The following is a 24482-nucleotide window of genomic DNA, read 5'->3' as shown; positions in this document are numbered from 1 at the left end:
TGAGAGAGCTGGAAATCTACTCCTCATTATCTAACTTTAAAATTAATATGTCAAAATCGGAGGCCCTAAATATATCTCTTCCCCTTGAGTTGGTCACTTCGCTACAATCCGCGTTCGAGTTTAGGTGGGCTAGCCAGGCCTTGAAGTATCTGGGCGTCCAGGTGCCTGCGGACCCTAGTCAAATCTACAAATTGAATTATCTCCCGCTCCTGCAATCAATTAGAAAAGACTGCGCCAACTGGGGGAAGGGCTACTTCACATGGTTCGGGAGATGTGCAATATTGAAGATGAATATCCTGCCACGTCTCTTATATCTTTTTCAATCCTTGCCGATTAGGATCCCTAGCTCTTTCTTCAAGGAACTGGCCTCTCTACAGATCAAATTTATCTGGGCCAACAAACCTGCGAGACTTTCCCGATCTCTTTTGTGCAGGCCTAAGAGTAGGGGAGGCCTGGGTATCCCAGACCTTAAAAAGTACTATCTGGCCACGCACATGGTCAGGGTGTTGGACTGGTGCCGCCATTCCAGCACAAAGCCGTGGGTAGCCCTAGAACAGAGCTTCTCGGAAATACATCTTCCGGCCATCCCTTGGCTTTTGAACCTCCCCCTGCCTGCTCTGAGATCTCATCCTACCATTGGCGCCACTGTTGAATGCTGTTCGAGAGGGGAGGTCAGACGTCTTCTTTTGCCAGTGCCTTCCCCTATGACACCCATACTAGGTGACCCGGAATTCCGTCCTGGTCTCTTGGACCCGGTCTTCAGAAAGTGGGTTCAAGGGGGCAAATTCAGAGCCTGTCATCTGGGTAGAGAGGGGGATTGGCTTTCACTGACAGATATCCGGGGCTTCTTGCCTTCGGGTTCCCTGGGAGATTGGAGGGCTATGCAGTTGAGGCACTACATGCTTTCCCTCCCTCGCTTCAGCCGATATGTCGGACCGCCCACGGGATTTGAAAAGTTGTGTCTGGGAGAGGGAGTCGTAAGGCACTCACTATCCTTGGTATACAACATGCTATCAGATCCAGGGGATTTGCCCCCCTCGGCCTACCTGTTGCAGTGGGAGAGGGACCTGGGGATTAGTTTATCCGACTCACAAAGAAACAAAATCCTCCAGCTAGCACATAGAACTTCGATTAGTTCCAGACTGCTGGAAGCTAATTACAAACTGTTGGCCAGGTGGTACAGGGTCCCGACCAGACTCCATAGAATGTTTCCCTCAGTTGACCCGGTTTGTTGGAGATGTGGTCAGGGGGAGGGTGATTTTGTGCACATTTTTTGGTCTTGCCCTTCTCTGCAGCAGTTTTGGTCAGAAGTGGGGGAGGTAATCAGACGAGTGACCGGTACTTCTGAAACAATGGGTCCGGAGCTATTCATTCTACAGCTATCCGAACTCCCGGTTTCTAAATATAGGAGATCTTTGCTTAGATTCCTGGTCATGTCTGCCAGGTCTTGCGTTCCGCTTGGTTGGAAGTCTACTACCCCCCCCACGGTGACGCAGTGGGTTTCGCGGATTAACGATCTGATGCATATGGAGGATTTGACATCCTCTATTAACGATCGCCAGGAGGACTTTTATAGGACATGGTTCCCATGGATAGAGTTCACCTCCTCGGCGGAGTACGCGGACTTGGTCACGGAACCTCAGGGTTCCTGATTTACCCTCCTTTTTTTTTTTTTTTTCTTCTCTTGTCGCCTTCTTTCTCCCCCTCTTTTCCTTTCTTTCTACTTTATTCCCTGATCTTCTCTTCTGCCCTCTTCTCCTTCCCCTTTCTTTATTTCTTTCTTTCTCTACAGGCCTTCAATCTTGGTTCAGGCTCTGATTTCTTTTTCTTCGCTCTTCTCCCTACTTACATTAAGTTGGGTCGGCTTATAAAATATGTAAACTGGGCCAGACCTGAGTAGTAGCAGGGATGGGAATTGCATATGTGTGCAGACTGTATATATACTACCGTCATTTCTGTAATAATACCTGCGTCCCAGTTGGGAGCAGGGGATGTATTGTTTGTTACGAGTTTGGCTTTAAAATAAAGAATTTAAAAAAAAACTGGATCTAGTTCCATTTGTATTTATGCCAAACAAAAACCCTGCGCAGACTATGTTTTTTGATCCAGCTAAAAACCAAACAAAAGCTGGAAAGTAGACAAATAGAAGACGTGTTATCACACTTCCAGTTCTATTCAGATGAATGGATCCTGTACTGGAACATTTTATACCCAAACATTGAAAAAAAAACACTAGAGATGTGATCAGAACCTTAGATATATTAAGACTGCCTGGGAATCATATGGAATGGATCAATCATGTCGACAGGTAAATGGCCTGATAAGAAAAAAAGCAAAAACACAGGCCTAAACAAAACAAAAACATCTGGAGAATCGTTGATTTCACTGGACCTTAAAATAAAAAATACAGAATACATTTCAAGCAGTTGCATAGCAGAGAACTATAGGAAAACACTGCAAAAAGTGCTATGGAAACACATTCTGCATTTACCTCCTAAGGCCTTATTCCGCAGACATTGTGTTTCACGTGCATTTTCTATCCATGTTTTTCATTTAAAGGGAATTTGTCAGCAGGTTTATGCTACCTCATCTGAGAGCAACATAATGTAGGCAAAAAGACCCTGAATCCAACGATATATCACTTAGATTACTGGATAAAGCTGTTCTGACAACCAGAATTTTTTATTGAGCCACATAGTCCATATGTTCACTATCAAGTCATTTAGGATAGCAAGCAATGTGTATGGTATTTGGACCACTATAGACCAATATCTATAATTCTGTTAATATTTACTATAGGCTGTGGGTTTCTCCACCCGCCCCTCCCCATCGGATGGAGGGTGCAGTTTTGCAGTTCTTTTTTGCCCTATAATGTCAATTGTTATGGTTTTATAAATTGTGTAATAAAATTGAATTTTTAATGGATTTATTAGCATCATTAGTATTCCTTTTTGGGTACAAGTGAATAATGCAGATTTTTTTTATTTTAGCTATCAGAGAGCTGTCCCTGCTCAAACCAGGTTCTCTATAGACATTGCACATTGAGAGTGATGTGTCAATCAGAGAAGGAGGCGTGCTGGACTAGAGTGCATGTGATATTGTAGTCCAGCAGTGATAATCACTAGGTGATAAATCCTGTAGTTTAAGTGAAAAACAGCACACATCCTGATAAGAGGAGCATAGTTAATTTTTGTTTTTTAACCCCTACATTATGCAGTCATCAGATTATATAGCAAAAACCTGCTGACAGATTCCCTTTAAAACACAAATCCTTTATAGTCTTATGGTGCTGATCATGTCTCTAGGACTATTTTCTTACATCATAGTAACGGATTAAAATCATCCATACCTATGTCAATGGCGCTATGAAAACCGCCGACAGCCAAAAGATACCATTTCTGAGCTGTCTGTTGTTAACGCTGTATTGGGTAAGACAAATTTTGTAAATTTTTTTTTGCATATGAGAAAATCACATATTAAACACTGATAGTAAAGCTGACAGTGACCATTCAGTGCTGAAAATCTGATCGAACACTGAAAAATGTATGCTGTTTTTCACATATAAGAAAAAACAGCTGTTTAAACAAGGCCTAAAAGTGCCCGACACATTTCATCACTTTCTATTGTAATGCTGAAGATGCTCTTTATGGCCACATCTCCTACCTTATTCCTTACGCCTCAGTCTCACATCTGCATCTTTAATTTGCTTCTCTTCTTCACAGCTTTCTTTGCATTATGATAAAAAGCTTCTATTTTTAGAGACTGATGTAAATTAATTAACGTAACAAGTTCATTAATTAGCCTCATAATGTGTAGTTTTGCTGACGGATGTCTATTCCCTCATCTTCTGCTTGACTTGCTGCAGTCAATAATAAGGTAGTATTCATTTACAACTAATAGACCCCAAAAATTTCCTTTACGCACAAAGATTACAATTTAGGGGGTGACCACGGAAAACCATTGAAGTATCATTGGATCTAAGCAACTGGGGGAAATTAAACAAAATCAATGCCTGGCAAGAAAGATACACATGGCTCCTTTTACTATTATTTTTCTTCTTTTGGCTTACACGATACTCATAGGCCCCTATTCATCATTGCCTTTCTGCCTGTTTTTTGCCTAGTTTTCTTTTGTGTCTTTTTTTTGTTTGCCCACTATTCATTATTCTATCTGCGCCTTTTTTGAAGTCTATTAAATATGTGTTGTTCTTTAATTTTTTCCCGCTTTGTATATTGAGTTTAGGATACTTGATGTTTTTTGCTTTTTAAAAATCACTAAATTTAGCAAAACTCTACTCCAGTCACCTCCTAGTGCAGTTTTATGCCTGTTTACAAAAGTCGCATCACTTGCAACTTTTTTGGAAACAGGCGAGGTTGTTCTGTTTTGTTTTTTTTTTAACTTGAAAATAACGAACAAAAAAACACTAGTTCTGTGTTAAAACGTGTTTTTAAATAAAAAAAGAACCTGTTTTCTACCACTACAGCAGCAAGAATTGTTTATCTAGCTACCCAGTCTATCTTTAAAGGGAACCTGTCACCAGATTTGATGACTATAAGGCCTAAGCCACACGGCATGAAAATCGGAGCGAGTGGGATCCACTCGGACCAATATTAGCCTGTGTGTCAGCGCACATGAGCGATTATTTTGCTCAGCCCTAATCGGACCGAGAACACAATCACAGCATGCGATCCAGGTTTCTCTTGCACCCATTCAAGTCTATCATGCGAGAAAAAAAAAATCTCACTGCACTCGCGGTACACCGCGGAGAGAGGGAGATAAATCCCTCCCTCTCCTCCTGAGCGCCGGCCCGCCCCTCCTCACTGCCGGCCCGCCCCCCGCAGCTGAGGTCCGATCGCATGATCGGACCGCAGTTGCAGTGACACTCGCATGACATGTGGCTCCTGCTGTACTGCCAGCGTGAGTAGAGTGTGATGCAAGGATCGCAGTAGATCACCGTGTGGTCCCGGCCTAAGCTGCAGCCACCACCACTGGGCTCTTATATACAGCATTCTAACATGCAGTATATAAGAGCCTAGGACAGAGATCGCAGCAGAGAGTAGGAGCAGGACTGTAGAGCAGCGACACCCATCGGACCAGACCGCCCCTTAAGCGAGTGTTATAAAAGTGCTTTTACGTTCTACACAGTAACCTGGGCTCTTATATATATATATATATATATATATATATATATATATATATAGCATCCTGGAATATTGTATATAAGAGCTCAATGATGGTAGCCGCAGCTTATAAGGGAAAAACCTGCTTACAGGTTCCCTTTAAACTGTTTTGTTTTTTTTTTCTTCCCTATTGGTAAAAACAAAAATGATGGCACCCCGGCAGCAGATTTATTGTCTGAATGGCAGAAGAAGGAGCAGACAGGTAAAGTGGGAACAGTGCACAAATACGAGAGTGATTATATTCCAATATTTACAATAACATATACAGCCAGTTTTAAATTCTGAAAATCCTCTATACTGGTATAGCAAAAATTTTAGCAACTAATGTTAAGTAATTATGCTTTTTTTTGTTCTGTTTTAGTCATGACAATTTTGAGCCAGAAGTGTCGCTTCAGTTGAAGCTGAGAAGTTTCTACTAGAGAGTTATTTGTCGTGTCTTTCCCCACCTGTTTGTCTTTCCTAAGTCGCGTTCCTATTATAGTGCCGAGACTAGTGTCTCACTAGCCTTCACTAGTCAGAGTCTGTTCAGCGCCAGCGAGGGCCTAGGCATGTGATTGACATACTATGTGATAGAACCATCTAGCGACATTAGGGAGTGCAGAGATCAACCTCAGGTGAGTGTCAGATGGTGACCCCGCTCCCCTCTCCCTAGCACAAGGGCCCTCCGTTGTATTGTTGTGGTTGTACCCTGTATGTTACGCTGTGTATTCTTGAATCTGGCGCAACAGGTGCAGCCACATCGTGACACTTGCTATATTTATAGTGAAAATAAATATGTAAATTATGTTATCAATATGATTTAATGCATTTGGATACGAAAAAAATATTTTCAAAATTCATTTGAACAGCATGTATTATGCCCTGCTAATTTATAGTCACTCGCATGGCAAAAGGAAATGTTATCTCTTGCAGTCATTTGCCTTTTTTCTGCTGTGAGCATGAAACATGCAAATAATAAGAAAAAAAATCAGGAAGGTCATTGCGGGGCATATTGTAAATGCCGTTCTGTTTGCCAACACCAAATCAGGTTATGTTTGCATCTGTACAATGTATATCAGCTCTATTTAACATACATGGAATCTATATACAGATAATGTTGAACATCAGCGTAAGGGGTACTTTGCACGCTGCGACATCACAAGCCGATGCTGCGATGCCGAGCGCGATAGTCCCCGCCCCCGTCGCAGCTGCGATATCATTGTGATATCTGCCGTAGCGAATATTATCACTATGGCAGCTTCACATGTACTCACCTGGCGTGCGACGTCGCTCTGGCCAGCGAACCGCCTCCTTGTTAAGGGGGCGGGTCGTGCGGCGTCACTGCGACGTCACGCGGCAGGCAGCCAATAGGGGCGGAGGGGTGGAGATGAGCAGGATGTAAACATCCCGCCCACCTCCTTCCTTCCGCATATCCTATCCTATCCATATCCTATCCGGGAGCCGCGGTGACGCAGGTAGATGTTCCTCGCTCCTGCGACTTCACACACAGCAATGTGCGCTGCCGCAAGAACGAGGAACAACATCGGACCGTCGCGTCAGCGTAATTATGGAATTCGCCGACGCTACACCGATGATACGATTACGACGCTTTTGCGCTCGTTAATCGTATCATCTAGGATTTACACACTACGATATCCCCTGCGATGCCGGATGTGCGTCACTTTCAATTTGACCCCACCGACATCGCACCTGCGATGTCGTAGTGTGCAAAGTACCCCTAAAAGTACCGTCCCACTAAGCGACGCAACCAGCGATCCCACCAGCGATCTGACCTGGCAGGGATCGTTGGTGCGTCGCTACATGGTCGCTGGTGAGCTGTCAATCAGGCAACTCTCCACAGCGATCAGAGATCAGCCACCAGCGACCTGTATAACGACGCTGTGCTTCGTAACCATGGTACACATCGGGTTACTAAGCAAAGCGCTTTGCTTGGATACCCGATATGTACCTTGGTTACCAGCGTCCACAGCTGCCAGAAGCCGGCTCCCTGCACACGTAACCATGGTACACATCAAATTACTAAGCAAAGTGCCTTGCTTGAATACCCGATATGTACCTTGGTTACCAGCTTACCGCAGGCTGCCAGAAGCCGGCTCCCTGCACATTCAGATCTTTGGCTCCCGCTGTCAAACACAGCGATGTGTGCTTCACAGCGGGAGAGCAACGACCAAAAAATGGTCCAGGACATTCAGCAACGACCGGTGACCTCACAGCAAGGGCCAGGTCGTTGCTGGATGTTACACACAGCGACATCGCTAGAAAGATTGCTGTTGCATCACAAAAACCGTGACTCAGCAGCGATGTCACAAGCGATGTCGCTTAGTAAGATGCAGCCTTAAGACTGTGCGCACACAGTGCTTTTTTATCATGTTTTTTTATGTGGTTTTGAGTACAGATTTATCACAAAACTGCATTCAAATCCTGATGCCAGCAAAGTCAATGACAATCCTGAAGTGCAGACATTGAGTATTTTCCTGTAGCAGATTTGATGCAGAAAATAATCTGCAGTATTTCAATTCTTTCAGTGTTTTTGCAGCATTTTCTCACCCATTGACTTCAATTTGATGTAGAAATTTCTGCAAATAGTCAAAGTGTGCACTTAGGGGGGCTTTACACGTTGCGACATCGCTTCCGAAATATTGTCATGGTCACGTCGTTAGTGACGCACATCCGGCGCCGGTAATGATATCGCAATGTGTAAATCCTAGATGTGCCGATAAATGATCGCAAAAGTGTCGAAAATCGGTGATTTGTGTAGCGTCGTACATTTCCATAATGTCGGATCGACCGCAGGTACGATGTTGTTTGTCGTTCCTGCAGCTCCACACATCACTGTGTGTAAACCCGCGGGAGCGACAAACATCTCCTTACCTGCGTCCCGACGGCAATGCGGAAGGGAGAAGGTGGACGGGATGTTATGTCCCGCTCATCTCCGCCCCTCCGCTTCTATTGGCCGGCAGATTAGTGACGTCACGGTGACGTCGAACGCACCTCCCCCTTGAAGGAGGGATAGTTCGGCAGTCACAGCGACGTCGCCGAGCAGGTATGTGTGTGTGAAGCTGCCGTAGCGATAATGTTTGCTACGGCAGCAATCACCACATATCGCATGTGCGACGGTGGCGGATACTATCACACTCGGCATCGCTAGCCGATGCTAGCGATGTCGCAGCGTGTAAAGTACCCCTTAGCCTTGATCTGTTATGCGGACGTCACACGGTAAGATATATTTGGCGATATGTCGTCGGGGTCACGTCGTTAGTGATGCACATCCAGCATCGTCAGAGATATCGTACCGTGTGACACCTATGAACGAGTAGAAATACTCACCTTCTCGTTCATCGTTGACATGTCGCTCATTTTCATAATCTCGTTCCTCCTTCTGTGCTCCGGTTGTTTGTCGCTCCCGTGGCAGCACACATCGCTCCGTGTGACACCCTGGGAGCGGCGAACACAGCTTACCTGCGTCTCGCCGGCAATGCGGAAGGAAAAAGGTGGGAGGAATGTTTACGTCCTGCTCATCTCCGCCCCCCCACTTCTATTGGCCGGCTGCCGTGTGACGTCGCTGTGACGCCGAACGTCCCTCCCCCTTCAGGAAGAGGAAGTTCGCGGCCCACAGCGACGTCGCCCGGGAGGTAAGTACGTGTGACGAGGGGTTAACGACTTTGTGTGCCACAAGCAACTAATTGCCCGTGACACACAAACGGTGGGGGCGGGTGCGATCGCTTATGCGATCGCACGATTTATCGTCCCGTGTGACGCCCGCATTAGTTTAGCATGCTTGAAAATGTGTCCAGCAATAGAGCACACCAGTTTATTATTTCTTTAAGACTTCCATTATCCTTTTGCCTTTGTATGTAATCAGAAGCATACAGAGGAACATAAGGGTACATACATCTTTAGTGTCCTATTACTGTGTACACAAGGTCTTATTCATTCACACTGTGTTTTTGCAGATTTCTTTCTTTTCATTTTGGACAATTCTGTGACAGTTCATTTGAAATGGTTCTAAAGAGTAACCATCAGGGTTTTTTTTATTTAATAAATCAATAGTGCCCATGAAAATAAGAAACTAAGCAATATGTTATCAGAGAAATCTGCTTCTTTATCCTCTTGAACTGATCATTCCTTTTCAAAATTCTTAATTCAGGGGTAAAATCTGTATTTAGTGAATACTTCGCAGGGTGCCATGCACCTAGGATTTCACTGTGTTGAGCGCCCTGGTTGGCTGCCGGCAGTGTTTTCTCTGGCTGATCTCCCCAAGATCAGTGATTGTTTTGTCTTGCTGGTCTACTAGGCATTGCTCCCACCTGGCCAGAATCTGACTCCACACTGATGAGGGGCAATACCCCGAAACAGCTGTCTGTGGATGGATACCTGGCCTTGGTATTTCCCTTGTCATATCTTTAAACTCGTCAAGAGTTGGATATTGACTAAAAGGTCCACTTAATATGGTGGTTATGGTGGTCTCCTAAAAAGAGCCACTCCTTGGCTAGGTCCTTCCCGGAGGGATATCTGGCTATTTTCCGAGTCGAGACTCCTCACAGAAGCTCCACGGACTTTTTTTGATTTGTATTTAGTGAAGACAGATTGTTATATTACTGAGATAGGAGATGGCAGTTGGTGCTCACAAAGTTCTATGCAGACTGGAGGGAGAGGTGCTCGAGGCAGCGCTCCAACCTCCCCCTCCCCACTCCACTCTACACAGAATCTTACCAATAGTGACTGTTATCAACTATCTTAGGAATGTAAAAATCTTACTGAATACAGACTTTTACTCATAAATTGAGAATTCTAAAAATGAATAATTAGTCCTGGCAAAGAAAGAAGCAAATTTCTCTAATAAGATATATTACAAAGTTTCTATAGACTTTTTTCACCAGCCCTCTGGAGAACAAATGAAAAGGCACAACATTTTGTTCAGGGGATAAATGTTCCCCGATCTACCAATCGGTGCAGATCCCATTGGTGAGACATCCACCTGTAACGCATGCCTCCAGAGATGGTAAAGTGGCGAGCTGAAGTGGACCCACTGGCCACAGGGGGACCCCAGGCTTACCCTTTAGTGGGAGGGGCTTGACGACAGGTACTACTTCCAGGGCAGAAACCGGGACTGTGGCAGCTGACCCCCATTGCAGGGACCCAGTATACACAGGGACCACCAGGATAGCTGAGGCAGATGGCATGGCCAGGACGGACAGGCACAGTTACTAGCAAGGCTGGGACCACCGGAGTGGCTGAGGCAAATGGCACGGCCAAGACGGACAGGCAGGGTCACTAGCAAGGCTGAGACCACTGGAGTGGACGAGGCAGATTACACAGCCAGGATGGACACAGTCACTAGTACCAACAAGGCAGGATGGACAGGTAGTAGGTAAAGTCAGAACAGGACTGGGACCAGTTGCCAATCGGGCAGGATGAGCTGGAACCAGGTACATACAGGACTGGTAAAGCAGGACAGGCAGGTGACCTGACAACTAGCTAACTAAACAGGACACAACTAACTAATTGAAGTCAAGGTGTTGATCAGGCACCTCTCCTAGTTGGAGCGTGCCTAAAGTACCCAGTGCCACTCAGCGATAGGCTGAGAGGCACATCCTGAGTGGTGCCCTGGCCCTTTAAGAGGAAGGCCACAGTGTGCACACACGCCCTAAGAGCACCCCCGGTAGGACAGTGACACGCGCACAGGCCCTGGGAGGGGGAAGTAGGAAGAAGTCATGTGGGGACCACGGGAACGTCGGGTAGCATGTAGTGAGCCAGCTGCGGCGGTGAGTGAGAGTGTCTCTCTGCAGGAGGGAGATCGAGGAGTGCAGGAGGGAGATCGAGGAGTGCAGAGATGCTGGCACTACACCATCGATCAGCAAACTATCACCTATCTTGTGGATAACTTGTTTTCACTGGCCAACCACTTTAACAATTCTGCAAGTAGTTATTGTAAACAGTCAACAAGTCTGTTGGCATATGGACCCCTGGAAACTTAGCTGAACTCCTATAATGCCGTTATAGAGCAGTTTTTACAAAAGAACATTACAATTCAGTCCAACTCTAAAGTGAGAATTGTTGGTACTGCATGGCGGACAGACTCCATCAGTAATCCTGTTGAAGTGCAAATTATGAAAAGTAGTCTTAAAAATAAATGCTATGGTCAGGCAGTTTACAGCAATTTTAACATTGCGGTTTTACTCTTTTATATTATGTCATCAGCACATCCACCAACGAAGTTTTTGGAAGAACACAGTTTTTCCACATACACTCTCCAGATCTGAAAGTATGCTACCAATGACTGAAGCAAAACAGACATTTATTTGCATGACATGCTTATGTTTTTGTGAGCTCCCTTAAATCTTAGGCAAAACATGACAGGTTTGACATACATGAATGCAAATGCTCAAATAGAAGCCATACACTCAACAGCCATAAAAGTGAAACCACAGAAAGAGCAGATAAATACAATTATAATCTCATGACAATGGCACCTGTAAATTGTTGGGATATATCAGGAAGTAAGTGACTATTCCATGCTTGAAGGTAATGTTTAGAGAAAAGAACAAAGGTAAATATCTGAGAAGCTTTCACAAAGAGCAAATTGTGATGGCTAAAAAGAGCGGTTCAGTACATCTCCAAAACGGCACGTCTTGTGGAGTGTTCAGAGTATGCAGTAGCTAGACTCCACCAGAAGTAGTCCAATGAAGGACAACTGGTGAACCGGTGACAGGGTCATGGGCACCCAAGTCTCTTTGATGCTCATGGTATTAGAAGACTATCTTATCTGGTTCTAACTACTACAGCACAAATCCTTGAACAAGTTAGGCTAGTTTCACACTTGCGTTGAACGGCACTCGTTGCATTGCGTTGTGTGACGGATGCAACGGATGCGTTGCATATAATGGCTCAACGGATGCAACGAATCGTACAAAACAACGGAAAGCTTTTTTTTTTTTTCTTCTTTACAGTTGTACAGGCAGCAGACTATTGTGAACGATCAGCTGATAACCCAGCGGCCGCTCTCACATGCCGGCTTCCGGTCGCTAAGCTGAGCGATCTCACATGCCGGCGGCCGGGCACTCAGCTGAGCGCTCTCATATGCCGGCCGCCGAGAGATCAGCTGTGTGCTCTCACATGCCGGCGGCCGGTTGCTAAGCTGAACGCTCTCACATGCCGGCGGCCGGGCGCTCAGCTGAACGTTCAGCCACCGAGAGACAAAATAAAGTTTCGGTGATTAAAAAAAAAAAAAAAAAGATGAGCATGCGCAGTGAAAAATAGAGGATTCCGCCGCTCAAAAAACGTTACATGCTGCGTTCCTTCCGCCCGGCGGAAGCAACGTAGCGATGGCCAGCGGAAGCAACGCAGGTACTTTGGCACAATCCGTCATCCATACAAGTCTATGGGAAACAGCAGAATCCGTTAACGGATTCCGCTGTTTTCCAAAAGGGCGGATTGTGACTGAAGGTAATTAACGCAAGTGTGAAAGTACCCTTAAAGGGTTTGTTCCTTTCCAGATAATGTTGGAACCCGGCTGCAGTTTGTTAAAAAAAAAAAAATATAGCAAACCAAAATGTACTCACCAATGAGTCTCGGTCACTGCTGAAGCTGTCTGCAATTGGCTGTAGCTCTGGCATCGCATCAATAGCACGGCAGCCAATCAGTGATCTCAGTGTCTCTTCTAGTGTAGACGGAACGACCCCTTTGGCTGCTGCGCTGTTGATTAAACGTCAGTGATTAAAGTTGAGCGTGTACCTAACTATTCGTACTCTCGATACTCATAACGATTACTGTCTAATACTCGCGTATTCATTACGAATAGCATGTGCAATGCAAGTCAATGGGGAAAAACTTGCAAAGTAACGAGTAACCTGAATGCTGTACTATTCGTGCGAGGAGCGAATAGCGTGGAATTCGAGTTATTCGTTACATTGCGAGTATTCCCCATAGACTTGCATTGCACACACTATTCGGAATGAATATGTGAGTATTAGACAGTACTCGTTATGGAATATAGCGAGTACAATAGTTAAATACTCGCTCAACTTTATAATGTGACCGATTATATACTGCATCGCATTTTGTTGCATATGGGACTGCAGACACAGATCAGTCAAATTGCCCTCCAAAAGTGACAACAATCAGCACCTGAGCAGCCGAACTGGATCATGAAAAAAAATAGAACAAGACTGCTGTCTGAAGAATTATGTCTTTATATTATGAGTAGAGCTGAGGTTCGGTGTTCGTACAAAACACAGACTTTACAAAAAACAAAAACAAAAACAGAGTTTGGTTGGACTCGGAGTTTGGGAGTTTTATGTATGTAAATCACTCACGTGAGCATTGCTGTGCTCGGGTGTGCTCAGGTACGCTCGGTGCTTAGCCCAGTGCGAACCACTTGCAATGTTTGAACTGCTTGCATTGGAAATAACAACAGAGTTATCCGATGTATTGTGCACCACAAAAAAAAGAAAAATTGAAAAATCCATCTGACCCACCCCTGGAATTGTTTCCTTTATGGCTGGCTGCATGTGGGCAGAGATCCGAAGTGCCCAATTAGTGACTTTCATTGGGGTTCAAGTCAAGTCCAAGTCTTTATCTGAAGTCTGGCTGAACCCGCCGAACTGAACTATAACGGGTTCGCTCATCTCTAATCAGGAGGACTACTGTGTGTGTGTATTACTAAAGCCCCCGTCACACACAGCAAGATCACTAGCGAGATCGCTGAAACGTCACAGGTTTTGTGACGTATCAGCGACCTCGCTAGCGAAGTCGCTGTGTGTGACATGCAGCAGCGAGCGGGCCTCTGCAGCGAGGTCGCTGATCGTTACAAAACGAACAAGAACATTTTTTGCTCGTTGGTCTCCCGCTGTGCAGCACACATCGACGTGTTTGATGGCGGGAGACCAACAATCTGAAGGGAGGCAGGGAGCCGGCGTCTGGCAGCCTGTAAGCGGTGGTACGCTGGTAACCATGGTACACATCGGGTAACTATGCAAAGCGCTTTGCTTAGTTACCCGATGTGTACCATGGTTACCGTTGTACACCACTAACAGGATGCCAGACGCCGACTCCCTGCACACGTAGCCAGGGTACACATCGGGTAACTTTGCAAAGTGCTTTGCATGGTTACCCAATGTGTACCCTGGCTACCAAGCACAGCGTCGTTACACGAGTCGCTGGTCGCTGGTCTCTGATCGCTGTGGAGATCTGCCTGACTGACAGCTCACCAGCGACGCTCCAACGATCCCTGCCAGGTCGGATCGCTGGAACGTCGCTACATGTGACGGGACCCTTACTTACAGAGGAGATGGCATTAAGATATACTTTGGGAAGAATATAAGTCCACAGAGGTAATGTGTTTTTCTGGGCAATATTCTGCAGAGAAATCTTGGGTTCTGGAGAAACGCGTTTGTGACTTTGACATGTATTACCTAATTAAGCAATATTTTCAGACCAAGTACACCTCTTTGTGGCAATAGTAGTACCGAATATACTTTAAAAATTGTTGCGCAATAGAGTTCAAGGTTCTGCCTTGGCTTCCAAATTTTCCATTTCTTAATATAATCAAGCATGTGGAATGTTCTACAAAAACAAGGCTGATCCATGGAGGCCCAGTCTTGCAATTTACAAGGCTTAAAAGGATCTGTTGCAAATGTAATGGTGCCAGATACTACAGGACACCATCAGAGGTCCTGTGGCGTTAATGGCTTGATGGATCAGAGCAGCTTCGTCTGATTGATGCAAACTGTGCCAAGTTGCTTTGGAATGTAATTATGAACAATAAACTGCGTGGAAAATAATTTTTATACACATTTTTAAAATGGTTTCAATCCTGAAATAGAACTCATAATGTAATATGTAAAAGGTTCTTTGTTTAAAAAATGGAAAATTAATAGCTTCAAACACAAAGCTGCATTGTTCCCACACATGGATACACCAGAGGTTAAATGGCTTTTAATTTCCAAGTAACACCTATTTCTTTTTTTTCTCTGTTGTTATACAGGAATTTTAGGATGACAAAAATACTTAAGTCTTTTAATTTGCTGCAATCTGTAATGATAAGACTAAAGTGGTGATTCATGATTGTTTCTTCAGTTTTCTGGAGTAATTTGCCCTTTATTAAAGGTTTTGGCATTTGCACCTTATTTTCTATAAGTTATGTTCAATTTTTAAGTTTTTGTTTTTTTATTTTTGTCATTAACAATTTTGCTAATTCAGATTCAAAAAATGTAACATTTTTATGTTGCATTTTATTTGGTGCATCTAACTCCAGTCAATGACTGGAGTAAGGGTTTCTGTATTTTTTATTTTTTTTGGGGGGGGGGGGCATAGTAAAAATAAATAATTTTGTAAAACAGTCGAAAACAAACAAACAATGTAGAGCATATTCGCTTTTACACCAAAATCCCTTTTTGTGTGTGCTAAATTCATAAATTCTGTGCGCCATTTTGATGAATTTGGGGCAAAAAAATGTGAGCGAAAACTACAAGACAAAAAAGAAAGGGGGTGAAACGGACCCTACTGCTTAGTCACATAAACTAGTGAAAGAAAATGAAACAATACTAATCCAGATTAGTTTAATGCCACCTAATGTTGTCTGCATTAGACCTCTAACACAACCATTTTATGGTTACTTTTTGTACAAAGTTGTGTTACGGCACCCATAGGGCCTGACTGTGCCCCTGTGTACCTCTGATTTTTATGCAAAAGCAACGTATATAAAAAAAAATTACATATGAGTGTGTAGAGACTATATAGTGTTCTTGTAAAGGATTAAATAAAGAACATATGTCCCAATGTTTATAAAGAGAATCCTGACAAAGTAATTAGAATTATCATCATCACAACATACCCCTAATAATGTTGATCCTTTCTACATGTCCAATCAGGGCTATAGAATAAGTAACAGAGAACAGAGTGGACTGAATATTGGAAGACAGATACATTTCATGGTTATTTTTTGTACAAAGCTGTGTTTCGTCATCCATAGGGCCTGACTGTGCCCCTGTGGATCTCTGATTTTTATGCAAAAGCAAATGCGAAGTACATAAAAAAATGTACATATGAGTGTGTGGAGACTATATGGTGTTCTCGTAAAGGATTAAATAAAGAACATATGTCCCAATGTTTATAAAGAGAATCCTGCTGAAGTAATCAGTATTATCATCATCACAACATACCCCTAATAACATTGATCCTTTCTATACGTTCAATCAGAGATATACAATAAGTAACAGAGAACAGAGGGGACTGGATCTTGGAAGACAGATACTCGGGGTGATTTCACATGCTGTGGATTTCGCTGTAACTGAAACATTCCAATAAACTGAACCTATTTCCAATCATAGCATGTTCTGCATCAAAATCTGCCGAATGTATATTCACCTGTTGCGATCCTATGCGACAAACGTGAATGTGCTCACTCGTCATACATATAACTGAGCAGTGCCATCATTTTATAATCCCGGACCTCAGCGTGCATCTCTCATTAGTGAAGTCATTTCATAGGACTTTACATAAGCAGGCCAATGGATTCTGTAGTACAGGATGCCTAAACTGGCAAAGGAAAGCCCCATCAAGTAATTAAACAGCAAAAATTAGACTAAATCAATGAGTATCACAGGAAAAGACAGAAAATGGAATCTTAATTGAGAGGCATGTTGTCCGAATCAATACATGGGAAGAGTTCTGTACAAAGCGCTTTCCTCTCTGCGCTCGCTGTAATGGGCGTGCAGCCCCCTAAGCTGGTGCTCGGGCCCGGAGCTCATTGCTCTGGTTGCACAGAAGGTTTCAGTCTGCATTTTCAGAGCAATGAAGCACGTATAACTTAATAATTATTCACTGCAATGGCTACGTGGGCCCGAGGAGATGACTTATAATTAGATCTGTCGTAGCAAAGGGTTAACATTGTTTTTTTCCCCCTTATAAATTGGCTAAGAAAACAACAAAACACATATCGATGCATAAATGATCATAGAAACAGAAATGTCACATTTCCATGCAGGGTGGACACAAATGAACATGCTGGGCTGAGGGATGATCACAGGCCGTAAACTGAACACCAAGCACACCTAATCTTAGGTTCCAATGCAATACCTTGTGTCTGTCATGGGGTGCACCCACTCCACAGGCTTCCCCGTCATCGCCTGTCATTCTTGCCTTTGCTGCCCGTCAGGCGTGAGGAGCATAACGAACCGTGCATGCCACTGAGGATGCAAGAGCCATGTTCAAAAATAGAGTTAGAGACGGAAGGAAGGGGAAAAAAAAATTGATTCTCTTTTCTCATCTGAAAAGCATAGAGCTAAGTTGCCATGGAGAAAAGAGATGAGGCTGAAGAAGATGCGGGGATATGGCAGAGTTACACAGCAGCCATCAGACATATCCTGTACCGTGATGCAAATGTAGAGCTTGTGGACACAGTGACTAATAGCAGATGGACGCAAATGAATGCTGCTTCTTAACCGCTCGGCTGAACAGAAGAGGCCGTGGAAACATTGCACCAAAAGGGAACACCTTCTGCACAGCAATAGCGGTGAAATATGCCATACAGAATGTTACTACACAGCCTCTTATGTAAAGAAACACCTATCACAATGGAAGCACGGAAAATACCAATCCAAAGAGTTTTAAAGGGAACCTGTCAGGTGCAATATACACACAGAACCATGAGCAGTTCTGGGTACACATGTAATCCCTGCCTAACCGTCCCTGTATCTAGTAGCATAGATAAAGGGATCATTAGAAAAGGCATTTCTAAAGATCCTCTATGGCATGCTAATGAGTGCAGGGACCAGTCGCAAGGGTTTTAGTTCCTGGCACATTCTGCCCTCTTAGCATGCCCACAGGGACATGCTGACATGCTATTCAATGCCCACTGCCCAGCATCATCATCAGCAGTGACGCACGTACCTGTGTCCATGGCACTGCCTCAGAACGCTGGGCATAGGGTCAGTGCGCATGATCAGAAGTTCCCGGCACAGGAGTCCGGAGATCATGTGCACGGAGCCAAAATCCAGCTTCGGGCGCTGTGGCAACAGAGGTGAGCACCACCATGCCTATGACTCTGCACATTCATTAGCATGTTAGCACGCCTAACAAACTAAGGGGGCCAACTAGCCAAGGGAACTAACTCCCTTGCAACTAGTCCCTGGCCTCATTAGCATATAATGAAGGATCTTTAGAAATACTTTTTCTAAAGGTCTTTTTATCTATGCTTGATACAGGGACGGTTAGGCAGGGATTAGCTCTATACACCCAGAACTGCTCGTGCTTCTGTGTGCATATTGCACCTGACAGGTTCGCTTTAAGACTGATTCATCTCAATACATTTATCTCATCTATCTCTAAACCTTGCCTCCGTTATCTCAAATTGTCTCTGCACTAAATCATTAGGATCACCCCATCACAGCATGAAATATTCATATCAGAAGTATGCCCAATGAGACCCTACAAAAAAGGCATGGTGGCTCAGTGGTTAGCACTGCAGTCTTGCAGCGCTGGGGTCCTGGGTTCAAATCCTACCAAGGACAACATCTGCAAGGAGTTTGTATGTTTTCCCTCTGTTTGTGTGGGTTCCTCCCACACTCCAAAGACATATTAATAAAGAGTTAAGATAGTGAGCCCCAATGGAAACAGTGTTGCTGATGTATTTAAAGCACTGCAAAATATTATTATTAAAATGAATTTGTCACCAGATTTTTGCTCCCCATCTGAGAGAATCATAATGTAGAGACAGAGACCCTGACTCCAGCGATGTGTCACTTACTGAGCTGTTTGCTGTTAAATTGATAAGATCAGTTTTCTCTGCTGCAGATCTAGCAGTTAGGCTGGAAACACACTTATGCATGTAAAATCGGTCCGACTTGCCTGAAAAAAACTCGGCCGATTTTAGTTCACATTAGGTCAGTGTGCAATGCAAGTGCGATGCTTTTTTTAAATTATTTAATGACTAGCAGAGCGTGTGTAATGCGTGTTTGATGCGTATGGGATCCTTTTTTTCTATATCATCTGCCATTCAGCAGAGCTGAATAGTCGCTGACAGCAGACACAGATAGAGCCGCATGATCAGAATGAAGTCGGATGTACTTCACCCGATTTCATTGTCATCCTGCGGCTCTGTCTGTGTCGCGTCCTGATTAGCGGTCACCCGTGAAGGACTCACCGGTGACCGCTAATCCCCTGAGTGACTGAAGTGAGCAGCGCGATTAGCGCTGCCATCACTCAGGCTACCCGCGGCTACCTGGATCCTCCAACCGAGACCGCAACTCACCTGTGAATTCATCGCTGTCACTCTGGCGACTTGCTGTTACTGTTGGAGGATCCAGTGGTGGCCGCGAGTAACCTGACTGACATCATCAGCTGATCGCGCTAATCACCTCAGTTGCTGCGTGGAGCTGTCAGGAGCGGCGGTGTTCTTCTGCAGCTCCTGTCACCTTCATGTAGCAGAGCTGGAAGCGACGTGGGACCTCCGTGGATTACGGTGGAAATGGAGGGGTTTATGGGGCTTAATAAAGTGGTGAACGAGGGTATTTGTTCGTGTTTATTATTGCAAATAAAGGATTTTTTCACTGGGTGTGTTTATTAACTTTAAATTACCGGTTAATCATTGGGGGTGTCTCATAGACGCCTGCAATGATTAATCTTGGACTTAGTGGCAGCTATGGGCTGCTGCCATTAACTCCTTATTACCCCGTTTGCCAATGCACCAGGGCAAAACGGGAAGAGCCGGGTACAGTCCCAGAACTGTCGCATCTAATGGATGCGGCAATTCTGGACGGCTGCTGGCTGTTATTGCTAGGCTGTGGAGCTCCCCCTAAACGTGGAGCTCCCCATACTGAGAATACCAGCCTTCAGCCGTGTGGCTTTACCCTGGCTGGTATTAAAATTGGGGGGGACCGCACGCCGTTTTATTTAATTATTTATTTATTTTACTGCATGATAGAGACCCGCCCACCGGCAGCTGTGATTGGTTGCAGTGAGACAGCTGTCACTCATCTTGGGGGCGTATCTGACTGCAACCAATCATAGGCGCCGGTGGGCGGGTAAAGCAGGGAATACGAGATTGAATAATGAGTGGCCGGCTTTTTCAAAAGAGGAGAAGCAGTGTGAACGCCGTGCAGCGCCGCGCTGATGATCGGGGATCGGTGAGTATGAAAGAGGGGGGAAAAGGAATAGACCGACATGGACAGAGAGAGAGAGACCGACCGACAGAGAGAGAATAGAGACCGAGAGGGAGAGACCGATTGACAGAGATAGAGATTAACCGACATTATGAGACCTCACTCATTTCCAGTGCTTTGTGACACATGCGATAAATGTATTTAGAAAAACGGATTTCACTAGGATGGTGTGAGTGCCGGTCCGTGTGACATCCTTTTTTTTCACGCTCCCATAGAGTTGCATTGGAGAGACTCACACGAGAAACTCTTCAAATAGCAGCATGCTGCAATTTTTTTTCTCAGTCCGATTTGGAGTGAGAAAAAAATCGCAGATGAGAGCTGATTCATTGAATAACATGTGTCCGAGTGCAATGCGAGATTTTCTCGCATTGCACTACTGCGAGAAACTCGCAAGTGAGAAGCCGGACCTTATACAGAGCTAATGAATATGCTGGTCTACCAGGAAGCATGCCAAGTAGTCCTCTAATGATAATCTACTGCTGATTAAAAAGTGATTTTATCAAAACTACACTAAGCAGCCTAGTAAATGACACTCCACTGGAATCCGGATTCTCTTTACCGTCATCATGCTCCTCTCAGATTAGGTGGCAAAAACCTAGTGACAAAATTTCTTTAAGGACTCAGTCATGTATCCTAGTTCCATACAAAAGAGTTTACAATATATTCATATATATTTATTTTTTAAAAAACTACAAGGTCTTAATTCCTAAAAACAAAGATAAACTGAGTTCACACCTTACTTTCTTTGGGAGTCAGAATTAACAAATCAACAGGTTCAGTAATTAATTTTAATTTATTAATTTATGTTGCTGTTCTCCATTTGATAAAAGTGATAAGACAAATTTATTCTTTGGGTCAGTACAATTATAGCGATATCAGATTCTATATACAGTACAGACCAAAAGTTTAGACACACCTTCTCATTCAAAGAGTTTTCATTATTTTCAGGACTCTGAAAATTGTAGATTCACATTGAAGGCACCAAACTATGAATTAAAACATGTGGAATGAAATACTTAAAGTGTGAAACAACTGAAAATATGTCTTATATTCTAGGTTCTTCAAAGTAGCCACCTTTTGCTTTGATTACTGCTTCGCACACTCTTGGCATTCTGTTGATGAGCTTCAGGAGGTAGTCACCGGAAATGGTCTTCCAACAGTCTTGAACGAGTTCCCAGAGATGCTTAGCACTTGTTGGCCCTTTTGCCTTCACTCTGCGGTCCAGCTCACCCCAAACCATCTCGATTGGGTTCAGGTCTGGTGACTGTGGAGACCAGGTCATCTGGCATAGCACCCCATCACTCTCCTTCTTAGTCAAAATAGCCCTTACACAGCCTGGAGGTGTGTTTGGGGTCATTGTCCTGTTGAAAAATAAATGATGGTCCAACTAAACGCAAACTGGATGGAATAGCACACCGCTGCAAGATGCTGTGGTAGGCATGCTGGTTCTGTACGCCTTCAATTTTGAATAAATCCCCAACAGTGTCACCAGCAAAGCACCCCCACACCATCACACCTCCTCCTCCATGCTTCATGGTGGGAACCAGCCATGTAGAGTCCATCCGTTCACCTTTTCTACAAAGACACGGTGGTTGGATCCAAAGATCTCAAATTTGAACTCATCAGACCAAAGCACAGATTTCTACTGGTCTAATTTCCATTCCTTGTTATCTTTAGCCAAAACAAGTCTCTTCCGCTTGTTGCCTGTCCTTAGCAGTGGTTTCCTAGCAGCTGTTTTACCATGAAGGCCTGCTGCACAAAGTCTCCTCTTAACAGTTGTTCTAGAGATGAGAAGATGAGGTGTGTCCAAACTTTTGGTCTGTGTATATATATATATATATATATATATATATATATATATGTACATATATATATATATATATATATATATATATATACACACACACACACACACACACACACACACACACTATATACTGTATGTATATATATATATATATATATATATATATATATATACACACACACACACATTATATACACACGGTGTGTGTGTGTGTGTGTGTGTGTGTGTATGTGTATATATATATGATTGGCTGCCATCACACACAAAAAATACTTTTTTACAAAAGAAATGAAAAATGTTTGCTTCACAATATTTAGAGAACTCTATTTTTTATTTCTTTTTCTACCAGAATCATGTGTCGGTTTGTTTGTTTTTCTCCATTTTTTTATTGGGATCGTTTTTGAGCACAAAATAACTTTTGCTCACTTTCTATTCTGATTTTTGAGAGGTAGAAGGAACTAATACAACAGCAATTTTTACTGGGGACTTTTTGCAGGAAGAGATGCAGTTTCCAAAGATACCATTTTTATTTATATTGGATTTTTTTTTATCTCCTTTTGTTCCACTTTTTTCAGGTGTTCGATCAAACAGCATAGTTTTAATGTATTAGGGACTCATTTACGCAGATGTCCCTTTGGGGAATGTATACCTCAGCAATTTCATTAAAAATTTGGTCAAAGTTGAGGTCATCTTGGAATGGACATTGTTCATTATCGTTGAAAAGCAAATATTGTGGGTGGCCTCAAAGCTTTTATTGGTCATAGTAATGTGAAAAGCTGGAGTGTTATAAAAAACATCAGCACGCCAATATTGCTGAATGTATGGCTTCTTCACTATCCCCATGTGAAGGTCAAGGCAATAAACCTATGATTTCTACTATGTCTATAGGAGTCCAGTTAGCAAATTATGAAGTGGGGTTTGGGCCAAAAATTGTTGGGTGTGTAAATTTGTCTTGGCCACCATTAGATTAATGAAATTCTCAGAGAAAAAGACTCAGGAATCAGGAATCCATGGCTCATAATCTTCGGGAGGTGATGTCCATAGGGGGTAACTAACTGTGGGTACTGTCTCATTTTCTGTCCTGGGGCATTTGCGTGGTGGTTCGTAATCGCTGGAGGACGAAGAGGAGGAGGAGGAGGAGGAAAAATAGAGGAAGGTGGGATCCTCTCCCTCACTATCGGAGGCAAGGATGCCGTATGCCTCACCAGGTGAATAAAGTCTTTAGGACAAGCAGAACATTTTATTTTTCACGTGTGGGTAAAGAAGGGAATTTTGTTTACTTACCGTAAATTCCTTTTCTTCTAGCTCCAATTGGGAGACCCAGACAATTGGGTGTATAGCTATTGCCTCCGGAGGCCACACAAAGTATTACACTTAAAAGTGTAAGGCCCCTCCCCTTCTGGCTATACACCCCCAGTGGGATCACTGGCTCACCAGTTTTAGTGCCAAAGCAAGAAGGAGGAAAGCCAATAACTGGTTTAAAGACCAATTCAATCCGAGGAAACATCGGAGAACTGAACCATACCACATGAACAACATGTGTACCCGAAAAAACAGAAAAACCCCGAGAAAACAGGGCGGGTGCTGGGTCTCCCAATTGGAGCTAGAAGAAAAGGAATTTACGGTAAGTAAACAAAATTCCCTTCTTCTTTTTCGCTCCTAATTGGGAGACCCAGACAATTGGGACGTCCAAAAGCAGTCCCTGGGTGGGTAAAAGAATACCTCGTGATAGGGCCGTCAAACAGCCCTTTCCTACAGGTGGGCAATCGCCGCCTGAAGGACTTATCTACCTAGGCTGGCGTCTGCCGAAGCGTAGGTATGCACCTGAAAATGCTTGGTAAAAGTATGCAGACTCAATCAGGTAGGTGCCTGACACACCTGCTGAGCCGTAGCCTGGTGCCGTAATGCCCAGGATGCACCCACGGCTCTGGTAGAATGGGCCTTCAGCCTTGAGAGAACCAGAAGCCCAGTAGAACTGTAGGTTTCAAGAATTGGTTCCTCGATCCCCCGAGCCAGGGTGGATTCAGAAGCTTGCGACTGTTTACGCCGACCAGCGACAAGGACAAAGAGTGCATCCGGGTGGCGCAGGAGCGCCATGCGGGAAGTAGAACCTGAGTGCTCTCACCAGAACCAACAGATGCAAATCCTTCTGAAATTGATGGACTGGACGAGGACACAAAGAAGGTGAGGTGATATCCTGATTGATATGAAAGTGGGATACCACCTTAGGGAGAAATTCCGGAATCGGACGCAGAACTACCCTGTCCTGGTGAAGGACCAGGAAGGGAGATTTGTATGAGAGCGTTGCTAGCTCGGAAACTCTCCTAAGAGACG

At 44.1% G+C, this 24482-nt stretch overlaps 1 protein-coding gene across 11 annotated transcripts in view; it reads right to left on the bottom strand.

The window, feature by feature from the left end:
- Positions 1 to 24482, bottom strand: part of PITPNM2 (phosphatidylinositol transfer protein membrane associated 2) — a 487362-nt gene that overhangs the window by 293876 nt on the left and 169004 nt on the right. The window contains exon 1 of one of the 11 annotated variants that reach the window (XM_075322890.1): positions 17259 to 17578. The exons of the other annotated variants lie outside the window; for them this stretch is intronic. The gene's annotated coding sequence lies outside the window, so the exon portion shown is untranslated. Of the gene's footprint in view, positions 1 to 17258; positions 17579 to 24482 lie in introns of those variants that run through there. 11 annotated transcript variants of the gene reach the window in all.

This window comes from Anomaloglossus baeobatrachus, chromosome 1, assembly GCF_048569485.1.
Source record: "Anomaloglossus baeobatrachus isolate aAnoBae1 chromosome 1, aAnoBae1.hap1, whole genome shotgun sequence".
Lineage (NCBI taxonomy): Eukaryota > Metazoa > Chordata > Amphibia > Anura > Aromobatidae > Anomaloglossus > Anomaloglossus baeobatrachus.
This window is presented reverse-complemented; position numbering and strand designations above follow the sequence as displayed.